This window comes from Bufo bufo, chromosome 1 (genome assembly GCF_905171765.1).
Source record: "Bufo bufo chromosome 1, aBufBuf1.1, whole genome shotgun sequence".
NCBI lineage: Eukaryota > Metazoa > Chordata > Amphibia > Anura > Bufonidae > Bufo > Bufo bufo.
In genome coordinates, this window is record NC_053389.1 from 93,002,206 (window position 1) to 93,014,055 (window position 11,850).

General features: G+C 43.8%; 1 long non-coding RNA gene across 1 annotated transcript; it reads left to right on the forward strand.

Moving 5' to 3' along the window:
* Positions 1-3,617: 3,617 nt before the first annotated feature.
* LOC120986847 lies at positions 3,618-11,628 on the forward strand. The gene is made up of 3 exons (XR_005775811.1): positions 3,618-3,630; positions 5,532-5,536; positions 11,504-11,628. It is a non-coding gene; the product is annotated as an uncharacterized LOC120986847 (long non-coding RNA).
* Positions 11,629-11,850: the final 222 nt, after the last annotated feature.

The window sequence follows — 11,850 nt, forward strand, 5'->3', positions numbered from 1 at the left end:
GCAGAGAAGGCGATCCCAAACACGACAGTCCACGCCGGACAAGAGCTCCACAGCAACACCATCAAACGATCTCCTTCAAAGGTCAGAGTAGCACTGGAAGTAAGGACTATATCTGGCAATGACTGCAAGTGAAACTGAAACTAATATAGTATCTGGGAGTGGCAGACAGGACTCACCTGAGAAGGATGCCTACAAACTCCCAGTCAGGACAACAAGGTTCACAAGGCAAAACCTGGATGACATACCCTGAACCACGGAGCAAACTCACAAGCTATCGCGAGTAGCAAGTCGCTGCGACCTTCTCCTCCCAGACCTGTCTGGATCAGTCACAGTCGTGACAGTACCCCCCTTTCTACGAGGGGCCCCCGGACCCTCAAGACCAGGCCTCTCCGGATGGGAGCTATGAAAAGCCCGAATGAGTCTGTCCGCTTTTATCTCTGATGCTGGAACCCACATTCTCTCTTCGGAACCATAACCTTTCCAGTGCACCAGGTACTGAAGAGAGCGGCGAACATATCGTGAATCAACAATCTTTTCTACCTGAAACTCAAGACTGCCATCAACAACCACCGGTGGAGGCGGTAGCGGCAATGGTTCAGGAGGTTCTACATATCTCTTAAGCAGAGACCTGTGGAAGACATTATGGATCCTTAGAGTCTGAGGTAGCTCCAGACGAAAAGCCACCGGGTTAATGATCTTAATTACCCTATAAGGACCAATAAATCTCGGACCTAATTTCCACGAGGGAACCTTCAACTTGATATTTCTGGTAGACAACCACACCAAGTCATTCACCCCAAGGTCCAGACCTTCAGAGCGCTTCCTATCAGCCACACGTTTGTATCTACCACCCATTCTCTTCAAACTTTCTTGCACACTCTGCCACACTGAAGAAAGTGAAGACGCAAATCGTTCCTCCTCGGGAATCCCAGACGGCCCCCCTCACTAAACGTACAAAACTGAGGATGGAAACCATACGCACCAAAAAATGGTGACTTATCGGTAGATTCTTGACGACGATTATTAATGGCAAACTCGGCTAACGGTAAATAAGATGACCATTCCTCCTGATTTTCGGAAACAAAGCATCTCAAATATGTCTCTAGGTTTTGATTGGTACGTTCAGTCTGACCGTTGGACTGTGGATGGAAAGATGAAGAAAACGACAGATGAACCCCTAAACGAGAACAAAAAGCTTTCCAAAATTTAGAAACAAATTGGGTCCCACGATCCGAAACAATATCGGAAGGGACCCCGTGAAGCTTCACGATGTGGTCAATAAAAACCTGAGCCAGTGTGTTAGCATTAGGCAATGCGGCAAGAGCAATAAAGTGCACCATTTTACTGAATCTGTCAACAACTACAAGAATAACAGTCTTCCCCGCTGATACTGGTAGATCCGTAATGAAATCCATTGATAGGTGCGTCCAAGGCCTGTTGGGGATGGCCAGAGGTAAAAGAAGCCCTGCCGGACGAGTATGATCTACCTTAGAACGAGCACAGGTAGCACATGCAGACACAAAATTCAACACCTCCTGGCGCCATTTAGGCCACCAGAACCGACGAGACACTAACTCAGAGGTTGCCCTACTACCTGGGTGTCCTGCCAGTGTGGAGTTATGGTGTTCTTTTAGTATCTCTAGTCGTAAATTTTCTGGCACAAACAGTTTACCCGAGGGGCAGGAGGCCGGGGCGTCCCCTTGAGCTTCCAACACCCTCCCCTCCAAACCTGAGTGTAATGCAGAGACCACCACCCCCTTTTGCAAAATGGGCTCTGGTACATCAACATCACCCCCTCCAGGAAAACTTCGGGACAATGCATCCGCCTTAGTATTTTTTGCCCCCGGGCGATAGGTTATTACAAAATTAAACCTAGTAAAAAATAACGACCACCGAGCCTGTCTAGGGGTGAGACGTTTAGCAGACTCCAGATATAATACGTTTTTGTGATCAGTAATCACCGTGACGGGATGAACCGCCCCCCTCCAAAAAATTACGCCACTCCTCAAAGGCCAACTTAATAGCCAAAAGTTCCCTGTTGCCAATATCATAGTTCCTTTCTGCAGTAGACAACTTCTTCGAAAAGAAAGCACACGGACGCCATTCACCAGGGGACGGGCCCTGAGATAGTACCGCTCTCACCCCCACCTCTGATGCGTCAACCTCTACAATAAAAGGAAGCGAGACATCTGGCTGTACGAGAATAGGGGCCGAGATGAATCTCTCCTTCAGAGATGTAAAGGCAGTTTTGGCTGCATGTGACCATTTGTAAAAATCGGATCCCTTTCGGGTCATATCCGTCAGTGGTTTGACCACCAAGGAATAGTTCTTTATAAACTTTCTATAAAAATTGGCAAACCCCAGGAAGCGTTGCAATGCCTTCAGGTTCTCAGGCAGATCCCAGTCCATAATCGCCCGGACTTTCTCTGGATCCATGCGGAAACCTGAATCTGACAACACATACCCCAGAAATGGCAGTTCTTTTACGGCGAACACACATTTCTCTAATTTAGCAAACAATTTGTTGGCCCCTAATATCTGCAGCACTTGTCTCACATGGATCTTATGTGTATCCAGATCCGGGGAATAGACCAGGATGTCATCAAGATATATCACAACAAATCTCCCGATAAGGTGACTAAAAATATCGTTGACAAAATGTTGGAATACCGCAGGCGCATTAGTAAGACCAAATGGCATGACCAGATTTTCATAATGCCCTTCCGGAGTATTAAAAGCCGTTTTCCACTCATCCCCCTCTTTGATGCGAACCAGGTTATAGGCTCCTCTGAGATCCATTTTGGAGAACCATTTAGCACCAGCAACCTGATTAAAGAGGTCGGGAATGAGAGGAAGAGGATAGGGATCTCGGATAGTTATCCGGTTTAATTCCCGGAAATCCAGGCAAGGACGCAGGCCCCCATCTTTCTTTTTAACGAAAAAGAACCCTGCAGCCACGGGTGAAGAAGAGGGTCTGATGTGTCCTTTAGCCAAACTCTCCAAAATATAATCTTGCATAGCCTTTCTCTCCGGGCCGGAAAGATTGTATAACCGGGTTTTAGGTAGTTTTGCCCCAGGTAATAGATTAATCAGGCAATCATATGGACGATGAGGTGGTAACCCCTGACTACCCTTCTCAGAGAACACATCCATAAAATCTGACAGAAAGGCAGGTAAAGATGTTACAGAGAGTGTAGAGCACCTACTACTCAAGCAGTTGTCCTTACAATGTTCACTCCACTCCACAATCTCCCCGGCCTGCCAATCCACCACTGGATTGTGAGTCACCAGCCATGGAAGCCCCAATACCATAGGAGCCGGAAGACCGTCCAGGACATAACAAGAGATATGCTCTTTATGGAGGTCCCCTACCTGCAGATGGATATTATGGATGATCTGAGTTAACTCTCTCTGAGTAAGAGGGGAGGAGTCGATGGCAAAAACAGGAATAGTTCTGCATACCGGTTCCGGAGTAAAACCCAGAGCCTGAGCAAACCGTGAATCCACCAAGTTGACCCCCGCCCCACTGTCCAAAAAGACGGAACAGATCTCAGTTTTATTGCCCGCCTCAACGGTAGCGGACAACAAAAACTGAGACATGCGTATGGAGGAAACGAATACACCCAGACTGTTCTCCTCCGCACAATCTGGGGACTCTGGTTTTCCGGCGGCTCCTTTGTTTGTGGTCTCTTGGGTTCTGAGGGACAAACCTTTACAAAATGACCCCTCCCCCCTCAACGAAAACAAACCTCTGACCTACGGCGGAACTTAGGAGGATTCACCCGTCTAGTGGCTCCCCCTATTTGCATTGGTTTGACTGGACCATAACAGACCGATCCCTGCCCTATAGAGGCCTCCGTAAAATTTAATAGTCTCTCCCTGAGTCGTCTGTCGATTCTTATGGACAGAGACATAGCAGCCTCAAGAGACCCAGGGACCTTGTATACCGCCAGCGCGTCTTTTCATTTTTCAGACAACCCCTGGCAGAACTGACTCCTAAGGGCCGAGTCGTTCCATAACGTATCAGTAGCCCACCTACGGAATTCGGAACAATATAGTTCAGCAGACCGGTTCTCTTGCCGAAGTCTACGTAGCTTAGACTCAGCCAGTGAGACCTGATGGTAGGGAGAAAGCTTAAGCCTGCGGATCTCCTTGCAGGAGAGAAATTACAATGCCCACCCGTTGTTCCTCACCGCCGGAGGATCTAGGGCGTAACCTGAAGAACAATTTGCAAGCTTCTCTGAAGGTTACAAATTGGTCTCTCCCTCCTGAGAACCTATCAGGTAAAGCCACTTTTGGCTCAGGAGTACCTTGGTTTCCCGTAGCAACGGTGGAACCCAAGGATTGCTGCTGCAGCACTGTTGCTTTTAATCCTGCCACTTCAAGGGATAACCCCTGTAATTGTTTCGCCAAAACCGAAACCGGATCCATAGTGGAACAGACAAAATACAAAGCAAAACAGCAAACAAAAAAAAAATAAGAAAAGTCACTTTTTTTTTTTAAAAGGCCAGATATACTGTCACGACCGCTATCCCAGCAGCAGTCGTGTCGCACCAGACGCAGGGGAAGGGGGACCCTTATCTACGGATGGGAAAAAGAATGGCCACCCCTGACTAACCCTAAGCTGGCACCTGTCTGCCCTGATACCCTAGACGGGGTGTGAACCCGTGCGGCGAGCAGGTGTCACGGCCATGGCTATGACCGTGACTCCTGAACCGCATGCGGTTGTCAGCGGTTTTCATTGGTGTTCAATCACAGGTGAGGGCTGTGGTATTGGCCTCACCTGTGGTTGCCGCTGGCAACAGTATGTATGTGGCAGCGTAGCAGGCTGAGCTGTGCCATGCAGCTCGCTACGCTGCGCATGCGGTTTTGTGTGTGATGTGTGGATGTGTGCTCTGTGTTTTATGTTATTGTGTGCACGTCTCCTTTAAGTGGTGTTTTCCCTTCCCTGGTGTTGGAAGGGTTAATCCCCTTCCTAGTGTGTGTGATCACTGGGTGTGTCCGACTGTGGGGTGTGGCTTCTTGGCCTATAAAGCCTCATTGCTTTTGTAGGCCTGCAGGTTGCTTCAGCCATGCTTAGCTGAGAGCAGCCTCATGTATTTGTTACCTGCCAGTAAGAGCCACCCCTGTGGTCATAAACCTTTATGTCAAAACCTTAATGTCATAACCATATTGTGCTTAAGTTATTTTCAGTTATGTGTGATGTTTTATATGTGATTTTGTGCAGCTATGGATCTGGGTCCCTGTGTGGGGATGCGTTTGTGATCTGCACCCTGCTAACACAGGGATCCAGTCAGCAAGGCTGTGGCAGGTAGGTGGAACTCTTTGTTCACCTGCCATATCCATAGAGCTGTTTATGTCTCCCCTTTTCCTGCAGCTTGGCCGTTGAGACTCCTGCTCCTCCGTGTCTAGGAGGAGTGGGCTTGTCTTACTCAGCTCCTAGGTGAGGGTCATCTTGAGGGCTAGCAGGGACTTTTAGGTTCCGGAGCATGGGCCCTCCTACCATCAAGGTTGGCTCATGTAGCTAGGAGCCAGGGTCAGGTTAGGGATGCGTTTAGGAGGTTACCTGCTCCCTAATCCTGTCTTCATGGCCAAGCAGCCGTAACATCACCGGGCTCCACACGGCTGAGGATTTCCCCCATCCTCAGCCGTGACAGCAGGATGCCTAAACCCTCAGTCGCCCTAACAAGACTGGACTGGGGAAAGGCCGATGGGATCGCTAGTCACCATCACTCACGTCTAGGAAAACAACAGGGGAAGACAGCAACAAACAAACAACAGCAGAGATAGACTTATCCAGTCACGAGCAGAGAAGGCGATCCCAAACACGACAGTCCACGCCGGACAAGAGCTCCACAGCAACACCATCAAACGATCTCCTTCAAAGGTCAGAGTAGCACTGGAAGTAAGGACTATATCTGGCAATGACTGCAAGTGAAACTGAAACTAATATAGTATCTGGGAGTGGCAGACAGGACTCACCTGAGAAGGATGCCTACAAACTCCCAGTCAGGACAAAAAGGTTCACAAGGCAAAACCTGGATGACATACCCTGAACCACGGAGCAAACTCACAAGCTATCGCGAGTAGCAAGTCGCTGCGACCTTCTCCTCCCTTCTCCTCCCAGACCATTTAAGGTCCGTTAAATGATGGCAGGTGTATGCTGACTCCTATTCAACATGATTTTGAATGTGATTGCTTAATTCTGAACACAGCTACATCCCCAGTTATAAGAGGGTGTGCACACTTATGCAACCACATTATTTTTGTTTTTTGTTTTCTTCTCTCCACCTAAAAGATTTCAGTTTGTTTTTCAATTTTATAGGTCACATTAAAGGTGGAAAAAGTTCTGGAATGATTTATCCTTGTCTCTTTTTTTACAGCACAGAAACCTGACATTTAAACAGGGGTGTGGAGACTTTTTATATCCACTGTAATCTGTATTCCTAAAGCATTTGCGTGATTTTTTTCCCATTGATTTTATTTTTATTTATTTATTTATTTTTGTGTATTTTTCTCTTTTCTGCATTTGTTATACCTATGGGACCTCGGTGGCTCTTAGTAGAGTTCAGCAGCCTTGAAGAGTTTTGATCCCTGCCATTTTACATGTATACATTTACAGAGCTATTCACAGGAAATTGACTTTTCTTAGAGTTGTCAGATACATTTATAAATAACAGTGATTTTATCTTCAATGTTATATTTTCTAAAACACAGCCATTATCCGCCCACCTTTTACCTAATGTTTCGCCTTACATTTGCCATCTTAGAGAAATACAAATGGCAAGAAAAAAAACAGTTTTACAAATATACGCTGCAAATTATACATAGATTGGAAACGCTTTATTTGTAATAATAACTTAACCTTTTTACATAGTTTAAAATCTCAAATAACTTTGGTGGTAATAGATATTGGAAAAGTAATTACAAAATGTTAACAGAATGGGACAGATTCGTCAACACTGTCTCTGTCGAAAGTTTATTGCTACATTATGTAGGAAGGTGGTTTTTACTTGACTGATGTGTGAGACGTATATATTAGAATGTGAAAAACTCGTAATCAGTGTCTCTAATAATGTTGATTGAATCTAAGTCCATAAAGTGGACTTCAAGCTGGATTTCAGGATAAATTTGATTTGCCAAAAATCACAGAAAAAGATACAAAATATCCTGCATGATATGATAACTGAATATTAATGATGAGCGGCATGGGCAATATTCAAATTCACGATATATCACAAATATTTAGGCGTATATTCACCAAATATTTGTGATTTTGTGATATTCTTTTCGATTGCGCTATTATGTGTGCGCACATATGTACGCACGCATTATTAGCTGCATAAGTGGTGAAAATGGTTGGCAGCAACTTTCGAGATAGTGAGGAAGAACTCCTGATAACGGTAGGTAATTGTACATTACAGCACTGTTTTAGATTAAAATTCCATGCATGTCATAACAATAGCTTTATATGCAGATAGAGTTTTTCAAAGTATTCGAGATTGCGCAAATCGCCACTATTGATTCAAATATTTTAGCGCAATACATACAACTAGTGATGGACGGATATCGGCCGGGACAGTTTGCGAACTCGATCAAATGTTCGAGAACCGCCAGTTCGCGGCGGGCCCCATTCACTTTAATATAAGACGAACCTGAAAAACCTTCAGCTCATATTTACAGCCACCAAATACTTAGTAGAAGTGTACAAATAGTCCCACAACATGGACAGTGACATACTAGATGGGGATCAATGACAAAAATTCCAACAAAAAATATGTATCTTAATCAGGGGACATTTTTATGCATCTTAAAGGGAAATTCTCTGAAATGTGCCCTGTTGGAGCCTAGAAATTCTGATTATGTGGCTCGAGGTACATTATGCGGTAAATGGATAAAAATTGTACTGTAGGCCACTGGACTAAAGGCCCCAAACATTAGGGATTCACCGGACAGAAAAGATCAAATGATTATGTGGCCGGAGGTATATTACACGGTCAATGGATATCAATTTTACTGCAGGCCAGTAAAAATACAGGTCAAATACATATGTTTAAAAGAACTAAAAATATAAAATTGGATTAAAAACATGGCTAACGAAATCCCCCCTCTTAAAAAAATACCTAATGATAATAGTTGAAATTTGATAACACAAATGCTGTACTACCCAAATGCACTATATAGAAAGTATATGATTGGTATGTCACACCCCTGCTTCAATCAGTTTTTTGGGGGGGCAACTGGTATATCACAAAGACCGTAATCGACGAACAGTGTGCTGTTTCCTAGCGCTAGAGTTTGACACATCGCGGCTCGGGTTGACAGATTACTGGGAGGGTCTGGAGAGGATCCAGTGGTCATGGTCCATATCTGAACCAATGACAAAGTTAGAGGTAGGTGGAGAGTCCTTAAAAATGATTTCAGGGATTTAGGTCAAAAGCTTAGGGCAAGGACCTCAAAGGTAGTATTTTCTGAAATACTGCCTGTACCACGGGCCACACAAAGGCAACGGGAGATTAGGGAGATTAACAAGTGGCTCAAGAACTGGTGTAGCAAGGATGGGTTTGGGTTCCTGGAGAACTGAGCCAACTTCTCTATCGGATACAGGCTCTATCGTAGGGACGGGCTGCACCTCAATGGGGAAGGGGCAGCTGTGTTGGGGAGAAAGATGGCTAGAAGATTGGAGGAGTGTTTAAACTAGGGAGTGGGGGAGGGAAATTACATTATATGAGGGGAAGATAGGGCAGATAGAGACCGGGGGCAATGTAGTGGGACTGGGGGAGGAATGGAAGGAGGGACTAGAACAGTTCAGAAGGAAAGGTGTAGGGTAAAAAATAAACATAAACCTCTCAAATGTATGTATACTAATGCCAGAAGCCTGACTAATAAAACTGGGGAACTGGAATTAGTGATGTGTGAGGTGGACTATGACATAGTGGGAATAACGGAAACATGGCTGGATGATAGCTATGACTGGGCAGTTAATGTACAAGGTTACAGTCTGTTTAGAAAGTATTGTCAAAACCGGAGAGGGGGAGGGGTCTGCCTTTATGTAAAGTCCTGTCTAAAGCCCACACTCCGGGAAGATATAAGTGAGGGACATGAACATGTGGAGTCACTGTGGGTAGAAATACATGGAGCTAAAAACAATAATAAATTACTAATAGGAGTTTACTATAAACTACCTAATATACCAGAGTCCACAGAAAATCTACTACTAAACGTGATAGACAAGGCAGCAAATCATAATGAGGTGGTTATTATGGGGGACTTCGACTACTCCGATATAGACTGGGAAACTGAAAGCTGTACATCCCATAAAGGAAACAGGTTCTTGGCAATAACCAACGACAATTACCTCTCCCAACTGGTTCAGGACCCGACTAGAGGGACGGCCATACTGGACTTAGTATTAACCAATAGGCTTGACAGAACAACAGACGTTCAGGTTGGGGGACACCTGGGAAATAGTGACCATAAAGTAATAACCTTCCAACTATCATTCAAAAGAGCATTTCTGCTCATCATTCAGAATAAAGTATTTTTAAAATAAAAAAATAAAATAAAAAAGAGCATTTCTACAAGGACGAACAAAAATACCAAACTTCAAAAAAGCTAAATTTAGCCAACTAAGAGAGGCCATAGGCCTAACTAACTGGGACAAAGTCCTGAAAAATAAAAATACAGCCACAAAATGGGATATCTTTAAAAGCATCCTAAAATCTCATTGTGAGAGGTACATACCGTATGGGAATAAAAGGTTAAGGAACAAAAATAAACCAATGTGGATAAATAGTGCTGTAAAGAAAGCAATAAATGACAAAAAGAAAGCATATAAATCACTAAAACAGGAGGGTAGCGAGGAAGCACTGAAAAACTATAAGGAAAAAAATAGAACATGTAAAAAACAAATAAAAGCGGCCAAACTAGAGACCAAGAGATTAATTGCCAAAGAGATTAAAACTCACCCTAAAATGTTCTTCAATTATATAAATGTTAAAAAGTATAAATCTGAAGGTGTCGGCACTTTAAAGAGTAATGAGTGGGTAGTCGCAGAGAGTGACAAGGAGAAAGCAAGGCTGTTAAATATTTTTTTTTCTCCAATGTATTCACTGAGGAAAATAAACTGTCAATTGAAATGCTGAATGTAAAAATAAATTCCCCATTAAAAGTGTCCTATCTGACCCAGGAAGAAGTACAACAGCGACTTAAAAAGATAAAAAAAGATAAATTGCCAGGACCGGATGGCATACACCCCCGTATCCTAACGGAATTAAGTAATGTCTTAACCAGACCCTTATTTCTGATATTTGCGGACTCTATACTGACAGGGAATGTTCCACAAGATTGGCGCATAGCAAATGTGGTGCCAATATTCAAAAAGGGTCCAAAAACAGAGCCTGGAAACTATAGGCCGGTAAGTTTAACATCTGTTGTGGGTAAACTGTTTGAAGGTTTTCTAAGAGATGCTATGTTAGAGCATCTCAACGGAAATAAGCAAATAACGCCATATCAGCATGGCTTTGTGAGGGATCGGTCATGCCAAACTAATTTAATCAGTTTCTATGAGGAGGTAAGTTCTAGACTTGACAGCAGCGTATCAATGGATGTTGTATATCTGGACTTCTTAAAAGTATTTGACACTGTACCACATAAAAGGTTAGTATATAAAATGAGAATGCTCGGACTGGGAGAAAACGTCTGTATGTGGGAAAGTAACTGGCTCAATAATAGAAAACAGAGGGTGGTTATTAACGATACACACTCAGATTGGGTCACTGTCACTAGTGGGGTACCTCAGGGGTCAGTATTGGGCCCTATTCTCTTCAATATATTTATTAATGATCTTGTAGAAGGCTTGCATAGTAAAATAAAAATTTTCGCAGATGACACTAAACTGTGTAAAGTAATTAACACTGAAGAGGACAGTATACTGCTACAGAGGGATCTGGATAGATTGGAGACTTGGGCAGAGAATTTAATGATTTTCCTAGTTTATGACGTAAAGTCATGATTTTATTAAAGACACGGAGGCGAATATTGCATTCTCTTCCTTTACTAAAATCCATAGCAGCAAGAAGAGTAACCATGGTAACAAAAAAGAACACCCCTAAGGGTAACCCCTCCCACCATAAGTCCATAAGTAGCCCTTCCTCAGGGAACACTTCCTCTTTCTTTGTCCAACCGAAACATCCCGAACATCCAGACACTGGGAACTACCAAATCGGTGCACTCCAACGGGAGACGACCTTAGCTGCGAACCAGAGTTGTAACGATCTGCATAGACATGCGCTCGGAACAGGAACTTCAACCTAGGGAAAACGGAACACAAACAGCATGGTAATCTCAGAGTAAAGAATACTGTAAAATATCAACAGCATCATAGCCAAAATAACTGTAAGCATATAGATAAAAATGACATAATGCAGAGCAATATAACAGATAAAGTGGCCTAGACTGTTTATCAAATATATACATATCTAAACAAAATTATATATACAAGGGAGGGAAGGGAGGGCAATATTCGCCTCCGTGTCTTTAATAAAATCATGACTTTACGTCATAAACTAGGAAAATCATTAAATTTTATAACAAGACACGGAGGCTTCATATTGCTAGTTTAAAGCTAAGAAATAACTGAAGAAAACGCATGAGGACCAGGCCTAAAATAAAAATCCCGAAACGTAGAAGCCCTGGACCAGTCCGCGAGTTTCAAAATATCTTCCAAACGGGCTCCCGAAACCGCCATAGACGTAGCAGAAGCCCCACGCACCGAATGTGCCGTAAAGACAGAAGTATCGATACCCGCAAGGGACAAAATCCACTTGACCCAGCGAGAAAGGGTAACAC